We start from the raw sequence: 19,689 nt of genomic DNA on the forward strand, positions 1-19,689 counted from the left end.
TAAGTTCACGGGGAGAGAATGTCTCTGTTAATCATATATACTGCCACAAGTATGCATTATGATGCAATACAATTTTTTGAGTGCTTATGCTGTGCCATATACTATATAGTATTGTTTGAAATCCAAGAAAAAGCTTCTTTTACATGTGCAAAACTGAGGGTCAGAAAGTCTAGGAACCTTGCTGAAGAACTCACAGATACACAGGATTTGAAGGTCTTTCTGGCTTTTATCACTATACCCCTTAGACTGTCATGCTTTGTTTTTGATATTTTGTCTGAAATTACTAAAACAAAGAATAGCATTAAAAGCAGAAGATAGTACTTTACTGTGTTCTTTCTAGTTTTTCCTTGGGAAACTTACCTACTCCCTAGACTCTATGTTCACTTTAACTGTACCTTAAATTTGCTTAGTATCCATGTCTGCAGTCAATGACAATGCAGTGAGAAAGCCATAAAAAGACATGAAGAAAACTTAAATACAAATTGCAAACTGAAAGTTGCCAATCTGAAAAAAACTACATACTGTATGATCCCACCTACATGACATTCTGGAAAAAGCAAAACCATGGAGACAGTAAAGAATCAGTGGTTGCCAAGGGTTAGGGGGAGGGAGGGATGAATAAGTGGAGCACAGAGGAATTTTAGGGCAGTGAAATTACTCTGCATGCTACTGTAATGTTGGATACATTTAATTATATATTTGTCCAAACTCATAGTCTATACAACACCGAGAGTGAACCCTAATGAAAACTATGGTCTTTGGGTGATAATGATATGTCAATGTAGGTTCATCAATTGTAGCAAATGTAACACTTTGGTGGGGGATGTTGATAGTGGGGCAGGCTATGTTTGCATGGGAGTAGGGGATGCTATGGTTTGAATGTTCCCTCCAAAATTCGTGTTGAAATTTAATTTCTAGTGTGATGGGATTAAGAGTGAGTTATTGCAGGAGTGGATTCATGGTAAAAGGATGAAGTTTGATCCCCATTCTCTGTCTTGCTCACTTGTCCTTCCACCCCCTGCTGTGGGATATGCAGTGAGAAGACCCTCACCAGATGCTGCCAGATGCCAGTGCCATGCTCTTGGACTCTTCAGCCTCCAGAAGTTTAAGCCAAATACATTATTGTTCATTATAAACTACCCAGTCTGTAGTTTTCTGTTATAGCATAGCACCATAAAATGAACTAAGACAAGGATAAATGTGGTATTTTGCTCAATTTTGCTGTGAACCTACAACTGCTCTAAAAACTCAAGTCTATTTTCAAAAAATGCAGTGGAATGTGGCAGGGAAAAGTGTGTGATCTTTGGGAATGATGTCTGCTCCCTCTTTGGAATAAGTAGTTGCAGCATATCCAGTTGTGTAATAATTCCTCTACCCTCACAAGCCTTCCTTCTCTTCCACTCACCTGTTCTCCATTTTCTGCGCGAAGCTTTAAGCAGAAAGTAAATCATCTGTGTGTTTGTGAGTCTGTGTTGACTTGCTATTGTGGAAAAGAGGGGGAATATGATTACCATTTGGGCTGAAGAAAAGGAAGAATCATTTTAGTTTCTCCCCTCTCCCCATTTCAAGGTTTTCCTTGATGGGATAAAAGATAATAAGGAAGATTAAAGGAACAACTAGGATAAAAGTGAAATTTTTGCAATACATGTAATGAGCTACATTTGGCACCTGATATTTTTTCTATGTAATAGTACCTATTATTTTCCATAAACATTAATCATCAAGGAACAACCCATTGGAAAGGTGTTATTTATTTATTTATTTATTTATTTACCCCCAAATATCTCAATTCTAGGACTTAAAGTCTCTGTACATTTTATATGTCTAAGATGGCAGCTCTAAAAATCCATAAAACCAGACAGCTCATGCTGTTACTGGAAAGGAGCATTTGAATATGTGAGCAAGTCTAATGGCCTTTCTTGCCTTTTAAGATTATAAATGAACAATTCTTCACATGCACACTGCTAAAATTAGAGTAGTATGGGATGGTGAATGGCAAAATAATGACATGAAATGCCTGGGGTGCCTGCTCCTCACATGGTGGGGAGGAGGAGGCTCCATGGGAGGCATGAAAAAATGGGCCAGGCCACCTAGATGGTGTTCCCTGGTCAGCAGAGGAGAGGCAGCTGGGCAGCAGTGACATCTGTGCTGTAGCTGGGACAGGTCGAGAGAATGGGAGGAACAGGAAGGCTTGACTCCAAGCTGTTCCATTTGCATGTGGTTACCAGGCTGGCTCCCTCAATCCCACAGCCTGCACGCTCCTCCTCACCCTGTGCAAGCGTTGCTTTTGAAGATAGTCTGTCAGCCACAGCCACTGCACATTGAATAGTTGAAGGATGTAGCACTCTGGAAATTTTCCTGCACTGAGATATTACATCCAGTCTTGTTGGAATGAAATCACCCCTCATGTCAGGGCAGCTAAAGGGCATTCCAGGTAGACAAGGATGGATTTAAAGAGGGACCCAGAGTTTATATTTGTGCTGTAGAATTTACACACCCAATTGTTTGCTGGTGTTTTGTTAAAGATGGTTTTTGAGAGCTGATACTGGCCACTGGGAACAACTAGGAATGTTTCCCCCATCGCCATCAGACTGTTTTAACTATGCACAGCATAGATTCTTACAGATTTGATAAGAATAGCTGAAAAAAAATTGAAATAAGATTGAATTAAACAGCTATCAATATCAGCATTCCATGAGTTATACTTAGAAATTTCCTGCCTCTCTCTTTGTATGTATATATAAATGTATAGAAAATGTGTGTGTGTATACACATATAAATGTGTATTTGTGGTGGGGATGATTGAGGTGAAAGCATGCCAAATAAATACGGTATTCACGATGGGAATGTTTGTTGAAAGGATAATGGCTGTGCACATGTTTAGTAGAGAGTTGTCAACATTTTCACTTGTGGAAATGGAAATAAGGCCATGAACTTAGACTTCTTTTTTTTTTTTTTTTAATGTCCATCGGTGGATGATTGGATAAAGAAACTGTGGTATAAATACAGCATGGAATACTATTCTGCCATAGACATTTTTAAAGCATGGCTTTTATCATTTACTTAGGATCTGCATATAGGAAGAAAAGATGGGTCATTAGAAGCCAGGTGACTATTTGTCTCTGTTTTGAATATGTTAGTTTTATGAATTCTCTTTTGCTCATGAATACAACTCAAGAGCTCCTCCTCTTTCCTTTGCAGAAATTGTTTCAGAATCCATAGAAGAATAGAGGAAGGAGGTCCTGTATTCACAAATAAAAAAAATTTACAATATGCATTGAGAAGCAATTCAGTGTATATTTTAAAAATAGGGAGAATAACAAAAAGCATAGGTAAATTACAAATCTAATTAGAGAAGCAGATATATATTTTGAAAATAAGAGGAGTCACAGTAAACTAGATAAGATATTCTGATTTACATATGTGTTTGGCAGGAAAGGGAGGCACAGTATTTGTTCAGAAGTACAAAGGGAATGTGACATTAAGGTTGTAAAACATCGAGAATACATTTTATTAGCTGAGTTTTTAACTTTCAGAATACATAGTGTGTATATCTATCTATCTTTATGTATATATATATAGTACGTGTGTGTGCGTGTGTTTCTCTTAAACTACCACCGTGAATATTTTTATGCTGTCAAAATTTAACTTTATAATTGAAAATATAAGTTGTTTTCTTTTTCTCCTCATTTTGTATCAGTAGATCAACCCTGCTGTATTTATTTTAAAAGGTAGTTTGGAAAGCTCGGGTGGTCTGTTCCAAGTCACACAGTTAGTTGGTTCCAGAAAGAGTGTTAGATTTTGAGAGAAGAAGCTATGAATAGAAACTCCATTTTTTTTGCCTCAATTATTAGCTAAGTCATATCATAATTTTATGGCTTACAATATGTAGAACTAAGTGATCATTGCTTAAACAAACTACAGTGACTAAAATATGAACATGATTATGTTGCAATAAAAGACTTTCCACAAGGTCTTTGGATAAGAACTGACGGATACTTTCAAGCACGGAGATCTCATATTTACAAAGAGTTAGATGTCCAGGAGGTGGCAGTGGGGAGCAATGATTAAGAGTATGGGCACATCCCCAGCTAAGAAGATTGATTACCTTTTTCCAGACAAAAGGGAACTAAGTGGCTCAGATGTGGCAGATACACGAAGACATCTAAACAAATGAGATGTTTTTCATGGACTGATACCTTTAAAGTCAGCAGGAAGAGGCTACATCTTCCCAAACTTTATATTTTCTCCTTGATTCTTGTACCAACATGGCTATTTTAAAATATAATATAATGGAGATATTTTCTGAGATCTAACAGAGAGGAAAAAGGCATGATAGTGGGATTAGTCAGGCCAAAATTATTCTGATATTAGCATCACTGGAGTGCCCAGTGCAATTTAATTCATTATTGTCCAGTGATAAGTCTGTTTACACTTAATTGTGTGCATGAGTGTGTATGTGTGTCTATGTGTTTGTATTTTGAAAGAATATTTAAAGGGAGAGGCTGGTCTATGTATTTCTTTATGTGAATTAGCCAGTGGCTAAAAGCCATGAAGTTATGTGGGTTATGTAGATTGTATGTGCATTAGTTATCTATTGTTGTGCAACACATTGCCCCCACATTAAGAAGCTTAAAACCAACATAAACAATTATTATTTATCACTGTTTCTGTGGGTTAGGAATATAGGAGAGCTTGGCTGGACTGTTCTGGCTTCAAGGTTCTCATGAGACAGCAGCCAGATGTTGGCTGGGACCACATCAATCCGAAAGTCTGACTGAAGCTGGAGGATCCCTCCGAAGTAGGTAGCTCCTATGGCTGAAAAGTTGGAGCTGACTGTTGGGGGGGGTGGTTCTTCTTCCTGTGGGCCTATGCATATGGCTGGTTGAGTGTCTTTATGGTGTGAAGGTTTGTTTCCACAAACATGAGCAATACAAAACAACAAGACTGCAATACCATTTACAGCTTAGCCTTGAAAGTCACACTCTGTTATTTCTGCCATACTATATGGATCACATAGACCAGTTCTGATTCAATATAGAATGGGATTCACATGGGGCATGAATACAAGGAGGTGGTGATCATTGGGGACATCTTGGAAGCTGGCTACCATAGTCTATTAATAGAAGAGCACTTCCTTTTGGAAACAGTTGGAGTAGAGCATGTTTTCACTGCAAAGTCCTTGTGAATACTTGTCATCAGGCTGTCATGCTGAATCATGGTATTATATGTAGACACAAGACAGGAGAGCATTGAGATTACTCTGTGTGGTAGTCATGCTAGAATTACTATCAAAAACTGGTGGTGAAAAAAAACCCCCTCCTCCTGAGATGTATTGTCACATTAAAAAAACAAAACCAAATCTATGCAAACAGAAAATAGATAACCCTGGAATGGCTAGAAAACTTTGCCAACTTTTTGTATTAGAGACCAAGGTGAAAAATCTGTCCTCTATTAAAAAATATATATATCTTCTACCTTAAAAGAGAAAGGAAGAAACTTGTAGTCTGTGCACATTCAAAAATACAACACAAGAGATTGCCAAGAGGTTTTATTTTGCTTTCTGCCAAGTACCTCAGTGATTAAACTGTATTCCTCATTTGATCTTACTGTATTATTGGAACTGTCATGTTCCACTGAACAGAGCCATTTGTTTCCCCACACTGGTTGATTAGTGTTTTGTGTTGACATTGTACTTGGCTGGCTTATATTCCAGCATACGATGGCTAATTGGCCTTAACTTGGATGATGGAGAGTTGCAATCGAGAAATGAATGGGTGGCAAGATGTCAGACCGCTATTGTCAGCCCCCCACCTATACATTTCTTGTTCCAGGACTCCATTTATCACCCATCTCAACTTTTCTGCTCCCTTGATGCTTGCTTGACAGTAAATCTCAGTGTGGGTGACAAAAAGCATTCTGATATGTAAGCATTTCTCTGGCCAAGTAGAAAAATATTTGAGCAAAATAAGTCCCACAATGGATTCTGGCTACTTGTGATTGATTGGAGACTATTGTAGGGCTGTGAAACTTGTGGCATTGAAAACGATTTCTAATGTGTGAGGACCTCAGAAATGCTGTAAGAGAACTCTTAAAATTCAGGTTGTATTGATTCATGGGTCAGAGGCAAAGTATAAGAAATCATGAAAGCAGTCCAAGTCCCAGAAGACAATGAAAAAACCATGTCAGCCCATTTGCTTATGTGAGAAAGATACTTCTATTTGTTAGAGTTACTGCTATTTTGGTGAAGAGTGTCATTGTTGGGTCGTTATAAAGGCTGGTACAGAAAAGGCTTGTAGAGTCTTTTAATGTGTTGGTAAACTTGTCTTTGCCAGTCACTTTGTAGTGTATGTAGAAATAAACCATGGCACTTTTCATATGATAGTCAGGGATACGTGGCTTCAGTACTATCTCAGGTGAGAATCACAGCACCTCAATGCAGCCTGCGTGCACAGACGCTCCAGATGCTGTCGCTTCTGCTGCCAGAAAAGCAGCTCCCTCCCCTGCTTCCCTGAGGATTCTGGTGCACATTCCTGGGTGATTCATCATGTGACACACTCACACTGTTCATGCGCTAAAATGAGGAACACTGATTTTGATTTCTGCAATTCATTAATGTCTTCACATATGTAAAATCATGAGAAGTTATTGTGACAGCTGTTTCATAGCATTATGACTTTGGTGATAAAAATCTACTTTTTTGTGTTAGAGGTAGCTGAGAAAATCTGAGATCGAAGGGTCTTTATGTGGTCAAATGAGTTCAAAATTTCTGCAGACAAAAGATGAGGGGAAAATAGACTTAGAAATAAATATATAACACATGCAACCTATAATGTCTGATAACAAGCTGTAATCCTCTCCAAATCAAAGCTGGTGTTTAATATGGATGTTTCAATAGTATCATAACCTTTAAATTGAAGTCATCCAATGTTCAATGAAAGAACTGCATTCATGTTCACTGTGGCTATTTTCTGCAAAGTAATTATGGAATACATATTATGAACAAAACACTGAGCTATAAACTGTGATGGAGTGAACACAAGTGTCTAAAATAGAGGTAATGGCATGAATATATCTTAACTACATGTTATTATCAGTATGAACATGCCATAATATACTGAAGATGTGAAGGAAATGTGCTGGACTTCTAGCAATAGTTTTTGGTAATATGTAGGATATTTGGTGAATCTCTAGAATCACCTGGCAGCTTCAACAGGTGCTTGGAAAAAAGGCTATATTTTGTAAAATTATGGATGTTTATTTGATTATTCATGTTTACATCACTATTTACCACATATCTGATATATCTTGTAATCTCTTCTTACTAAAGAATGATGCGACTATAAACAGAGCTGCAACAACCCTCATGTCCACATTTTGCAAGTGTGAAGAATGGCTTTTTGTTTGCAGCTTTAATCAGTTCACTGAAAACATCTTTTTTTTTTTCTGTAGCTGATGGTTCTGAAACCTTTGCTAAAATGGAGTCAACCCATTCCTTAATGGAGGTGCGTGAGACAATTTTCTATTGTTTTGTATTGTCTAGCAAAATGTCTTTTCTACTTGGCTTACATGCTCTTTAAAGTTTGTAATTGCTTGAGACTCCTGATACTAAGAGTGATAATAGTGCCTGTTATTTTACATGTATTTTTATAAACTTCATAATGATTTAAAGGCCAGTTTTGATAGCTTTCATTTTGTTAATGATAAAACAAGACCCAGAAATTTAAGTGAACTTCTCAAGATCAAAATGGTGGTTAATGAAAAAACCTGGTTTTGGACCCAAGTCTGTCAACAACAAAATCATGGTATTTCTACTACATGACACCACTTTCCATCTAATATCAGACTTGTACTACTTATAGACCCTTTAAAGAAGTTGGGAAATTGTAACGGCTATTGCTTCATTTTTGGTGGGTTGGAATATTTTAGGACTTTGATGTTGAGCGCAGCACATTTGCTGTTTGATGTCAGATCTGGTGCACTGATAAAGCAAGTGAAGTACCGAAGAAGGCAAAAACACAGACTTCCATTTGATCATACTCTAAAACCACATTTACAATCTCTTTTACCTTTACCCCAAAATGCTTCTTATTAAAGAGGACATGCTGAAATGTGACATTCTAAAATTATACTCACCGGGGATATATAAAATTTTTGGTAATTTATTTCCAGGAATTTCTGGTGAGAATATTTTAGAGAGTTTCAATTAAGAGAAGAGGATGAATGCTTTAGTCAATTGATGCAGACACCGCCGTAGTAGTGAAAATGACCACACTATAACAGACTATCATTGGAATGGTTTGAAGTGCATGAACTGGTCTGTGGAGCATGCCGTTCAGCTGGTAATGAGGCAGCAGACATTGCCTTTGGCTTGTACATTTAAATCTTTGTGCTTAATTTGCAGAATATTAAAGGGAAAATCTGGTAGAAGTTTAGAATAGCATTCCTTTTAAGTCAACCCTAGAAGGAATTAGATGGAAGTTGTGTGTTCATAAAGGTATGACTTAGCTCTGTTGAGAGACACTCCCTTCTCTTTTACCCCAATTCACTGTGTTGAGTTGCAAATGTAAGGCAAACTGTGTTTCCATACCATGCTAAGCATGAAAATTAAGCCTTTTGGTACCTGTCTGATACTTTTAAATGTAATTGAGCAAGCCGTAAGTTTGGGAATGGGTTGGTCAGTGAGTGGACTAAGAAACAACAAAATCCTGGAATCCTGACATTTCCTTGAGTTCAGAAGAAACATCTGAAGGGTTGAGAGATCACTTTTACACATTCACATTTTAAGATCACACATTTTGTAAGAGACAAGCCATTTAGTCTTGTTTTATTGCCAGCAATTTGAAGCTATCATAGAGACAGAAAATATGACCTGTGAGTTTTCACGGTATATGTAAAACCTTACCCATTTTTCAAGTTACCCTCATTGGTTTAGTCATTTGTGAAACAAGATTTCTCAGGAGATAAACCACCACAACCACCACATGTTCAAGCAAATAAATCAATAACCAACTCTTCTCCCATATACGTTATCATGAGAAATGCATTTGTTCCTTTGTAAATCAATTATTTGTGTATTTGCAAATTGAGTTCTTTGCAGGTTAATAATTGGTTGTTCGATTCAGTGCTGACTGCTGTTTGGACAAAATCTTTCCCATATTTGACCCATTCTACTTTTTAGTTGTAACCTCAAGTAGTCAGGAATTGATTATTCTTTTGTGTGAGTTTTGGTAACTAAACTATGAGTATTAACTAACTTCCCATCCAACACTTCCCAATCAGGTTGTTAATGCATTTGCTAAATCATATATTCTTAGAATTTCCGTGGCTTTGAACTATGATAATGAGTGAAAGATTTGTTGTTGTTGTTTTTGTATAAGGTAAAAATAGTACCTATCTTATAGCACTGATATAAGGACAAAGTGAATTAGGATAGGTAAAGTGCTTAGAGGAGTTCCTGATACATAATAAATGCTGAATATAAATACAATTATTATTTCATTGCTTTAGTTCTGATTATTATATTTCACCTGAATAACAGCAATGACCTATTCACTAATATTTCCGCCATCAACCTAGTCTCCTTCCAGTCTTTTCTCCACAGAGCAAGCCAGAGTGACTAAGGTGAAAATATGCTATTCCCTTGTGCTTTTGATTGCTTGACTGTGCTGGCTCCCTGCTGCTCACAAGATACAATCTAAACCTCTTATTATTGTGATCTGGTTTCTCCTTAGCACTCCTGCCTTTTCTCTTAGTCTCTGTAGTTCAAATCTAAATCTTTTAATTTATTTGTAAATCTAATGTTAAAAGCAAGAATTATTACCCTCAACTTGTTTTTTAATTAACAGTTAATTCATAAATTAGTGGATTATATTTTTCTTAGCAGTTAACTTTATTTACAAATTTAGTCATTTTAAGTGTTTTGAACTACATATAAAATTTTTAAATGTCTCATTATCTCAGACACTTTAAAAAGCAAGTAAATGTGCTTTTTTATTATGGTAAAATATACATAAAATAAAACTTACTGTTATAACCATTTTTAAGGGTACAGTTTGTGAAGTACATTCATATTGTTGTGCTTTTAACTAAAGCTTTAAAAAACAATCTTTCTAAGCACTTAGGCGAATTTTGTAAAACTGTTAATCAAATTTTACAAAATTGGATTGTAAATAGGTTCTCCCTAAAATTCATGTTCTGTTTACAAACTTAACTTAATTCTTTCATATCCTTTAAAATATAAATTTCAATTAGATTTTATCCTTTAAAATTAATTAATTTCAATTAGATTTTATCCTTTAAAATAAAAATTTCATTGTAAAATTTCAAGGATATTATGTCAGATTCTTTTAAAAATTTGGAAATTTTTAAAAGTCTATAAAAATTGTTTTAGACAATGTAGTGATGAGAATATGTCAGGTTTTGTTACCATCTTGATGCAAAGGAAAAGGTCCCAAAAGGTCAAACATTCATTTTCTATATGTACATTATATAGGAAAAGAGAATGTTTATATAATCAATGTTAGATTTGTTAAGAAAAAATTCAAATATTTAGAAATGAGCAAAGAGATGACTGTCTTTTTAAAGGAGTACTGGGGATTCCCTTCAGGTATTATCTCACTTTACAGGGGTGTGTACCTCTGCCTTTCTATGACGAGGCTATTTTACAGTTCTGCAGGAATAGACATTAAGTTTGCAGAAAACTGATAGTATGCAAACGATTTTCATTCATGGCAATAGAAATGAATTATGTCTCTATGTCATGTAGAAAAAATATTCTCAAACATTAAATTCTAAGTTATTAACAGTTTTCATCTCTTGGCAAATTCATTTTAGCAGCCCTGACAGCCTGTGTATATGTCTGTACTTCAAATTCTCCTTTAAACCAGTTTTAACATCTTATTGATTTCCTCATTAATTAATGAATTAAATAAAATCTTTGACAGTATTCATTTTTTAATGAGAGTTATATTCTTAATTTTTTTGAAAAAAATCCTACTTTAGTAGATTAGATTTTAAAAAAAAGAATGTCTGGGTAAAAGTCTCTGGACTGACAATTGACAGTCAACATGGCGAGAGTGAACTAGGAGAACAAGCCTTAATCCCTATAAATCTCATCAGAAAATTGCTCATGCCTTTCTAAAAAAGTGTAGATTTAGTCCCAGAAGCATATTGTGAATTATAGCATGAAAACTGTTCTAGAACAGTTTTGAAAAAAATTACAAACATTTATAATGCTTTCAAAAAATATTTCTAATATTCCTGAGGTTGCAAAACTGCTTACCCATCTTTGGCTTGGTGTAGAGACCTATAATCATTCTGCCCAAGCCACAGATAAAAAGGCTGACACCTCTTCCCTGTGCCCCCACTGCTTTGCTTTCCAGGAAGTTTTCAAGCCTTGCTTTTTGTGTGTGTCTGGTATGTGTATCATATATATTTTTCATTTTTTGGCCTTTCTGCTTTTTATCCCCTTCCTTGGGTTGAATGTCCCCCCAAAACTTAATTCCCACTGTAACTGTTGAAGGTGGGAAATCCTATTATGGTAATTGAAAGGTGGGGGCCTTGAAGAGGTGATTGGATTGTAGGGCCGTGCAGTGGTGAATGGATTAAAGATGGTGGTCAGGGGTGTGGTTCTGAGGGCTTTAAAAGAAGAGGACATTAGAGGTTAGTCTCTCTCTGCTCCATCATTTTAGCAATGTGATACTCTACCATCACTGTTGCCACCACCAAGGCTCTCATCAGATGTGTTCCCTGGACTTTGGACTTCCCAACCTCTGAAACTGTAAGCAACAAATTTTGTTTTCTTTATAAATTATCCAGTTTCAGGTATTTTGTTATAAGCAACAGAAACAGACTAATACATCCTCTGATCTTGGTAGATGGAATTACTTACTCCTTCACATAGTTGTGGCTAATTTCTTTGCTGCAGGGTTAGATTCAACAAATTTTTTTATTGCTTGATTGGGTTCTTTACTCTTATCATTTTGTTCTTATCATATCTTTTTTATCTTGCTCATTAGACACCATTCTTTTAATGACACTCATCTTCACTCTCTCTAGTTCATACAAAAGACCATACAGTTTCCTAGCACACCAGATTGTCTCTTGCCGTCAGCTCTTTGTACTTAAACCTGGAATAGTCCTGCCCCTACTTCTGAGATGAACTTCCTATAGGAAGCTTTTCCTGCTTTGGAACCCAGGGTTAGGTCCTTCTGTGCTTCCACAACAACTGTATATATATTTTTCTGGAGTTCTTATCACACTGTATTGTAAATACCTATTTCCTTGTCTATCTAGACTTTAATCTTCTTGAGGATAATGACAATGTCTGTTCACTGTTGGAGTTTCCACCCTAGTCCAAAGAGAGAACATAGGTGCTTAATACATACTTAGGAGGAGAAAAAAATAGATGAAGTTCAGAGACTTCAGGGAATGGTTCTGAGATTTTAATACTATGTTCTGAACTACAAAAATGATTGAATGTGGTGGGGTTTAGAACATGCTACTCCGAAGTATGGTCCTTGGTATATTGAATATTTTAAGCTGAAGGAATTTGAGAAAAACCACAGAAGCAGAAAGGTCTTTCTTACCTTCTCCCACCCCTCTCCCCTGAAGCATGTAATAAGACCCCCATGTGACAGGATCTCCCTATCCCTAGCAGAAAGGAGCATTCTTATCTCTGAAGACAAAAGGTCACACAGAAGAATCTGAACAAACAGGCCTTGCTAAGTGTCTCCCAGTTTATTACCATTAGATGATACACTTTTTGTTCCTACCATATTTCTCCATGTCTCTGTACTCTTCATCAAAGCTAATATAAAAATACACAGGCTTAACTATTTTTGCAGGTCTTCATTTCCTTGTGAAGTCTCCCGTGTCATGTAAAACTTATATTAAATAAGTTTCTACACTTTTTTCTTGTTAATCTGTCTTATTACAGAGACTCCAGCCAATAAATGTAAAATGGGTAGAAGGAAAATATATTTCCTCTGCTACAAATGCTATGAGGATAAATGCATGTTGTTGAAGCTACTAAGGAATTTAAGGCAACTTTAGTAACATTTTTGCTAGTCTTGCAATTTATTTACCTTATCTAATTCATTCTTCACCTCTACTGGGGTTGAATCACTACCTCAAGTGTACAAATGGCAAAAGGCACTTCAGCCTTATCAGAAATGCTTAGCGTTGACACACTGGATGAGTAAATCTAAAAATACAAAGCAAATTTTCTGTTGTCAGAGAAAACTACACTATCTTCTCATCATCCACGCAAACGAAATATTTATATCACAATAACAAAGGAATAACTTTAAGGAAAGATAGTTCAGTAGTTGTTACTTAGGTGTTTTCTCCTGCAGAAAGACATAATTTCACAGTCTTTGCTGGTGTTAAATGGAAGCCCTGACTCCAGACAGTTTAGATAGGTGAGGACCAGTTCCTGTTTTGTATTTTTTTAAATTTTGCTTTGGACCATCTGAGATTTCCAGTGTTTTTGCAGCAATCCAGTTGGCTATGGCCTGGAGACTTATAAAGAAAACAATTAGCATTTTAAGTTCAGCTATAATTTCAACGTATCAACCACATGTGATTGGATCATATTTCTGCTGAGTGACTGCCTGATTACTGACAGTCACAGATGCTGCTGTTGCATTCTTAGAATCACTATCAGAACAAAAACAAAGTTAATGTGTTTTTTTAACTTATAATAAATTTCCAGGTACCACACAAATCATGAAAATAGTCAATGACAACAGATGTTACCAATTATTTCACAGTTCTGTATTTGGAAAAAAAAACATTGGGGGTTGAATACACATACCAAGTGGATTTTGTTCCTTTTTTTATATTCAAATTTGAAAGGAAAAGATTGCTGAAAATAGTGAAACAATGTAAAGTTGTGATTCTATGTGTGAAATTGTTGTGCAGAATACTTTTATAATTCTAGTGTTAGGGAAAGTGTTGATACACACTGCCATATTACCTTGGGTAATTATGACTTACTATTTTTATGTTTTGAGGGGCATGATCTACCTTTGAGAGTCAGAAGAATGTCAAAATCTTCCCCTAAGGAAGGAACATTCGGAGAGGACACTAGGAAGAGTCCTCTCAACAATTGTGGATTATTTGTTTTGAATATTGTAAATATCTGATATTCATTTTGTATAATCCTATCTCTTCTCTAATCAGGCAACAAGATCTGCTTTTCCAGTCCTGTAAGTCAGTCTATTTGACAATAATTTTAAATGTATTTTAGTTTGGTGACATATCTCATGAAATTAATGATAGCATTTTCTTGCTATCTCTTGTGATGATGAGGAATGTCTGTGGAGTGAGACTAGCTAACTAGTAAAGAATACTGTCTCATTGTCCACTGATATAAAATGTTATATTATGAAAGCAACACAGATTTTCTTCTTTTTCTTTCTTCTGATTATTGTCTATTGTTAGTCCATATAGAATGTCAGACACCAAAAAAAAAAAAAAATAGTGATTTTAATTTTACGTTTTAAAATCCTTAATACAGCCAAATTTTTTGAGGGTGGGGATGAAGAGAATGATTAAAGTAAGCATGAGCTAGAAAAAGCTGATCTGAGGGTTAACATGTACTTTTAGAAAGAATGAGTGGGATAGCTAGTTTCTACGATGACCTCTCCAATGATCCCCACCTCCTAGTATTCAAACCTTTGTGTAGTCCCTTCTGCATTGTATTAGGGTTGGTTTGTGCAACCAGTAGAATACTGTAGAAGTTATGCCATTTCCAAGGCTAGCTTATAAAAGACATCAATGCTTCTCCCTCTCCCTCCCCCCCCACCCCTCAGATAATGCACCAGGATGCAAGTCAGCTGCCATGTTGTCAGAAGAGGCCCACACAGAGAGGACTGAGGCCTCTGGCCAATAGACAATGAGGAACCAAGGACTTCTGCTAATAGCCACATGAATGAGACATCTGGGAAGGAGATTTGTCAGCTCTTGTCAAACCTTCAGATGATTGTCATTCCAGCTGACATCTGAATTGCAACCTTATGAGACTCTGAGCCAGAACCACCCAGCTAAGCCACTTCAGAATTTCTGAACCACAGATAATATGAGATAATAAATGTTTGTTGATTTGAACCACTAAGTTTTGGAGCACACCTCAGTCACATGAGAGTAGATCACCAATAAAAAGCTATCAAGAACCTTACATTGGCCATGCACAGCTTCACACGAACCTGCATATACACACTTGTACATTTGTAAAGATATGAAACATCCTCAGCTGCTTACATTTTCAAGCCTTGGGAGCTTACAACATTCTCCTTTCTGACAAGATACAGGAGGGAGAATAAAGAATCAATTTCATTATAAGCATTTGTGGGTTAGCAGCTCAGAAAGTGGAGGCCGTGAAGTACAAATGTTATAATGACAGGTTTTTTTGTGCAGTGCTAGACTCCCCACCAGTATATCTCCTGCCTTAAGGGATGAATTGGATCATTAAGTGACTAAGAGCCTTACAACTGGGGTGTTCAGATAGAATATAGAGATTATCTTCTCAATCGAGGACACACAGCTCAAATCCAGAGACAATTCTGTTGGTCTCTGTTGTATATATCTTGGCGGTGTTCCAGTAAAGTGTATTAGTTTCTAAGGCAACCATAACAAATGACCACAAACTGGGAATTTTACCACAAACTGGCTCTTTGCTGGGTTTTCACTGAGTTAGAGCAGTGGAGTTGTCAGGTGAGCAGCAGCAGTAACAGTGATGGTGTGAAACGGGTCTCACATTTTGGGAGAACTTTCATTACACACTCCATAGGCTTAATAAAGGAGATAAAGATCATACTTACCTCATTTAAAAAGTAAATGATGAACGGGAGAGAGAAACTCAAATTTAAATAGACATGGAGTAAAATAGATATATAGCAAATATTTCAGTAACGAATCTTCTGAATCTCTGACTATAATGTAGGGAAAGAAATTTCCTTTTAAAAAAAAGTTCCTTTTTTTTACTTTCAACTAAAAATCTATGAATGAAGGCAAAACTAGAATAATTGAAAAAACCTACACGTAATTAGGCACATAGTCAGGCCTCCATATCCAGTGGCTTCACATCCGTGGATTGAACTCATCACAGATCAAAAATATTTTTTAAAAAACCACAATAAAAACTAACAACAGTAAAAAATAATACAGATAAAAAAAATGGTATAAGAACTGTTAACATAGCATTTATATTGTTAAGTATTAAAATAATCTAGAGATGATTTAAAGTATACTGGAGGATTGTGTAAGTTATGTGCAAATACTACACCGTCTTGTATAAGGGACTTGAGCATCTGCGGATTTCGATATTGGTGGTGGTGGTAGTGGGAGGGGGGACTGGAACCATCTCACAGGGACACCTAGGTAAGATTGTATTTAAACCAATCCACCAACCCACAACAAAACTTAGAAGGAAAGTCTGGGTAAGAAGAACGGTAGAGAATGTAGGGCATGTATTTTGGGTCATGGAGGCAGACCTAATAGAAGTCTGATGACACTTAGACCATTGGCACGTTTAAATTCTCATATATATTTTCTTTTAAAAGTGAATGTACTTCTAATTGTACATACTTTAAAAATATTTTTCTTACATTTTTTCAGATTCTTTCTTATGTTAACACTCTGGAATGGGTATGAGTATCACCATTTGTGATAGATTCTTTGCAAAGATGGTCTTAATAACCCTTCTCATTCCTGAACTTACACCCTTTTTCAATGTGACTTTGCCACCTCACTCATCAAGAGATGAGTTTTTTTCTCTACCCCTTGAATCTGGGATGGCCTTGTGTCTTGCTTTGAGTAACAGAATGCAGTGAAAATAATGTTTTCTTACTTCTGAGTCTAGGCCTCAAGAGATTTTGCAGTTACTGCTCTTATCCTCCTGGAATTCTGGGCTACCCTCCTTGAGGAGGCTCATGCATCCTGGAATACCTGTGTTGTGCAGTGTACAAGAGGATTTCTTGCACATGGTCATATCTAGAAGTAAAGATAAGTAGTCAGTCAATATATAGGCTAGCCAATATATAGTCTTAGTTGCTTGGCGACAATAAAAGGCCAAGTACTAATTCACTGTAAGGAAAAGAAAAAAACTTACCATTTTTGGAAGAAAAGATGAACATATTTTGTTAAAATAGCTTTGGTTTTATTAAATATCCTTGATTTTCCTTCCTTGGTTATGAAAATATTATAATTTATAAATTGATGTGTTTTCCTCCTATAATTAACATTAATGCAAAATGTGAGGTTGTCATTCAAGTTTAGCAGAAAGGATACCAATCAGGGTGGCTTGTATATCATTGAAGTGTGTCTTGTGAGTGCTAACTAGTGGTCTAGTAGGGAATGTTATAATAGTATGTAAGGTGACAAGAGTAGTAAGAGGGGAATCTTAATTCCCCTGGGGAATCTGAACCTTTGACCTTGGTGTTACAATACCTTAAGCTTTTTGAAAGACACCATCAACCCTGGGGCAATTGTGAGCCACTGTGGCACTGATGCAGGCTGCTTGTTGAAAAACTGAGTATAGAGTCAGATGCACTTATATGGTAGGTTAATTGCATCAATGACCTCAATTCTTTATCCCTCCTTTTATCCATGACTTTTGTCTTGTGACTTTGCAATTCTTACTGAAGAAGCAAGATCTCATTCCCTTTCCCTGTATTCTGAATTTGACCATGTTAGTTGCAGTTGTGATGTATGCAGAAGCTTGCAAAAGTGCTTGTACACTTGAACCTCCGCCTTTTCCATGGGAACGTGTCTGGGCTCGCCTGCTGGAGGGACATGAGAAATATGTAGAGCAGAGCCAGGTCTTCCTGCTGACAGACAGCTGACCCAGATGTGTAAGTGAGCCCTGCTGGAACCAGAAAGCCCACTTAGTCTAAATTGCTCATGCAAAAACTTGTGAACTAAATAAAGGCTGATTTGGGGGGTAGTTTATAAACAGCATTATTGTGGCAACAAATAACTAATACAAATCTTATTCAAGGTTTGCTTCTTTTTGGAGGGAAGTGAGGATTCCAGACTGACAGCTTCAGAGACACTTTCCATTCCTTGGATTCAGATGGTTCAACTACTGGATTCCAGAGGCCTTATAATTAGGCTAATGATAGGATTATAATTGCCAGCTTAATTGTGAGGATCAACAGGGCATGTGTCTTTGGGCCACTAGTGCATGCTTCAGGTGCAAAAGGAAGTATTAGGCAAAATGCAGAGTATTAGGTACCAGGGAAGACATAATTAGGCATGTTTTGCTAATGGAATCCAGTAAAACCTGAGTACAATAAATCCTAGTGGACGTGGGAAGAAAGCTATAAGTGACATTTTATAATTTCCCACTTGCACTGACTTCTAAGTTAAGTCCAGAGAGATTTAAAAGCCTTACAACATCCAAAGTCTTTTCTGGCATACACATTTTTCATAAAAAAATTTTGACGTATTTTCTATTCACCATCTAATCACATTTTTGGGCCCTCTCCAGAAAGTTTTAGAAGGGAAATTTATTTTATTTTACCTTATTCTTTTTTCCCCCAATCCTTTCATTTATAACTTGGTTTTTCTATTTAAAAAAAAAAATGCCACACTACTACACTCTACAATTTTACCCTCTACTTTTAAAACTAAAAATATCTTTTCAATTCACTATAAGCATAGTATTTAATGATCGTGTAATACCTAATTGTATGAATACCCTTATTTAACCATTTCCTTTTTTTTCTACTTTTTTGTCATATTCAAAATGCCACTGCAGCAATATTTTTTTTGTTTGTATTTCTGATTGTTTCCTTGTGAGGGATTCCAGAAGTGAAATTATTGGTTAAAATGTTATAAACATTTTAAAGGTTTCAAAGTCCTGAATATGTACAGCCAAACTGTGTTTAAGAAAGGTTGTGTTGCTTCTTGCAGTGCATGGGAATACCTTTCTCACAAAAAACTTGCCAGCATTGAGTGTGTTCTTTAAAAATTACTTTTTGCAAGTGTACTTATGTTATGCAATTTACAAAGCTTAATAGGGCTAAAAAATATCAGCATGAATATAATCATTTTCAACTACAAAAATTGTGACTTCTCAGATTAAAGTTCAGTGAAGTGATTGTGAAACTGTGAGGGAGATAGAAAGCCATCAACTAAGTTTTTATTTTCCCTGTATGCTTCTCAAATAGCCCGGAACAATGATTCATTATAGAATTTGAATTTCTAGCTAATTGGGGGCATATCTTGGAGCTTTTAGTTTTAGTACTTCAGTACATTCTAGGCACATAATGAAGTGGGAATGGGATGACGGATGCCACAAGGAAAGTAGCAATTGGGCCCCACAGTATGTCTCTGTACCTTTGCAGTGCAGTTGGTCGTACACTTATGGGTAATGAAACTGTGTTATAATGCTTGAAAAGACAACAGGATTGAAAAACAGTGGGGATAGTGAAGTGAGAAAACTTAGGATATGACAGATCTGGTTAATAACCCGTCTCTGTCACTTATTAGCTCTGTCGTCTTGGGCAGAATACTTAACCATTCTTAGCCTAAGTTTTCTCATTTTTTAAAGTAGTTAACAATTACAACATGTTAATATTGTTATGAGAAATAAGTGATATAATGTAAGTAAATAACAGCACAATATAAACACACCTAATAATAATGACAATTATCAAAAAAAAAAAAAAAAAAAAAAAA

The sequence above is a fragment of the Cynocephalus volans genome, chromosome 8, assembly GCF_027409185.1.
Source record: "Cynocephalus volans isolate mCynVol1 chromosome 8, mCynVol1.pri, whole genome shotgun sequence".
Taxonomy (NCBI): domain Eukaryota; kingdom Metazoa; phylum Chordata; class Mammalia; order Dermoptera; family Cynocephalidae; genus Cynocephalus; species Cynocephalus volans.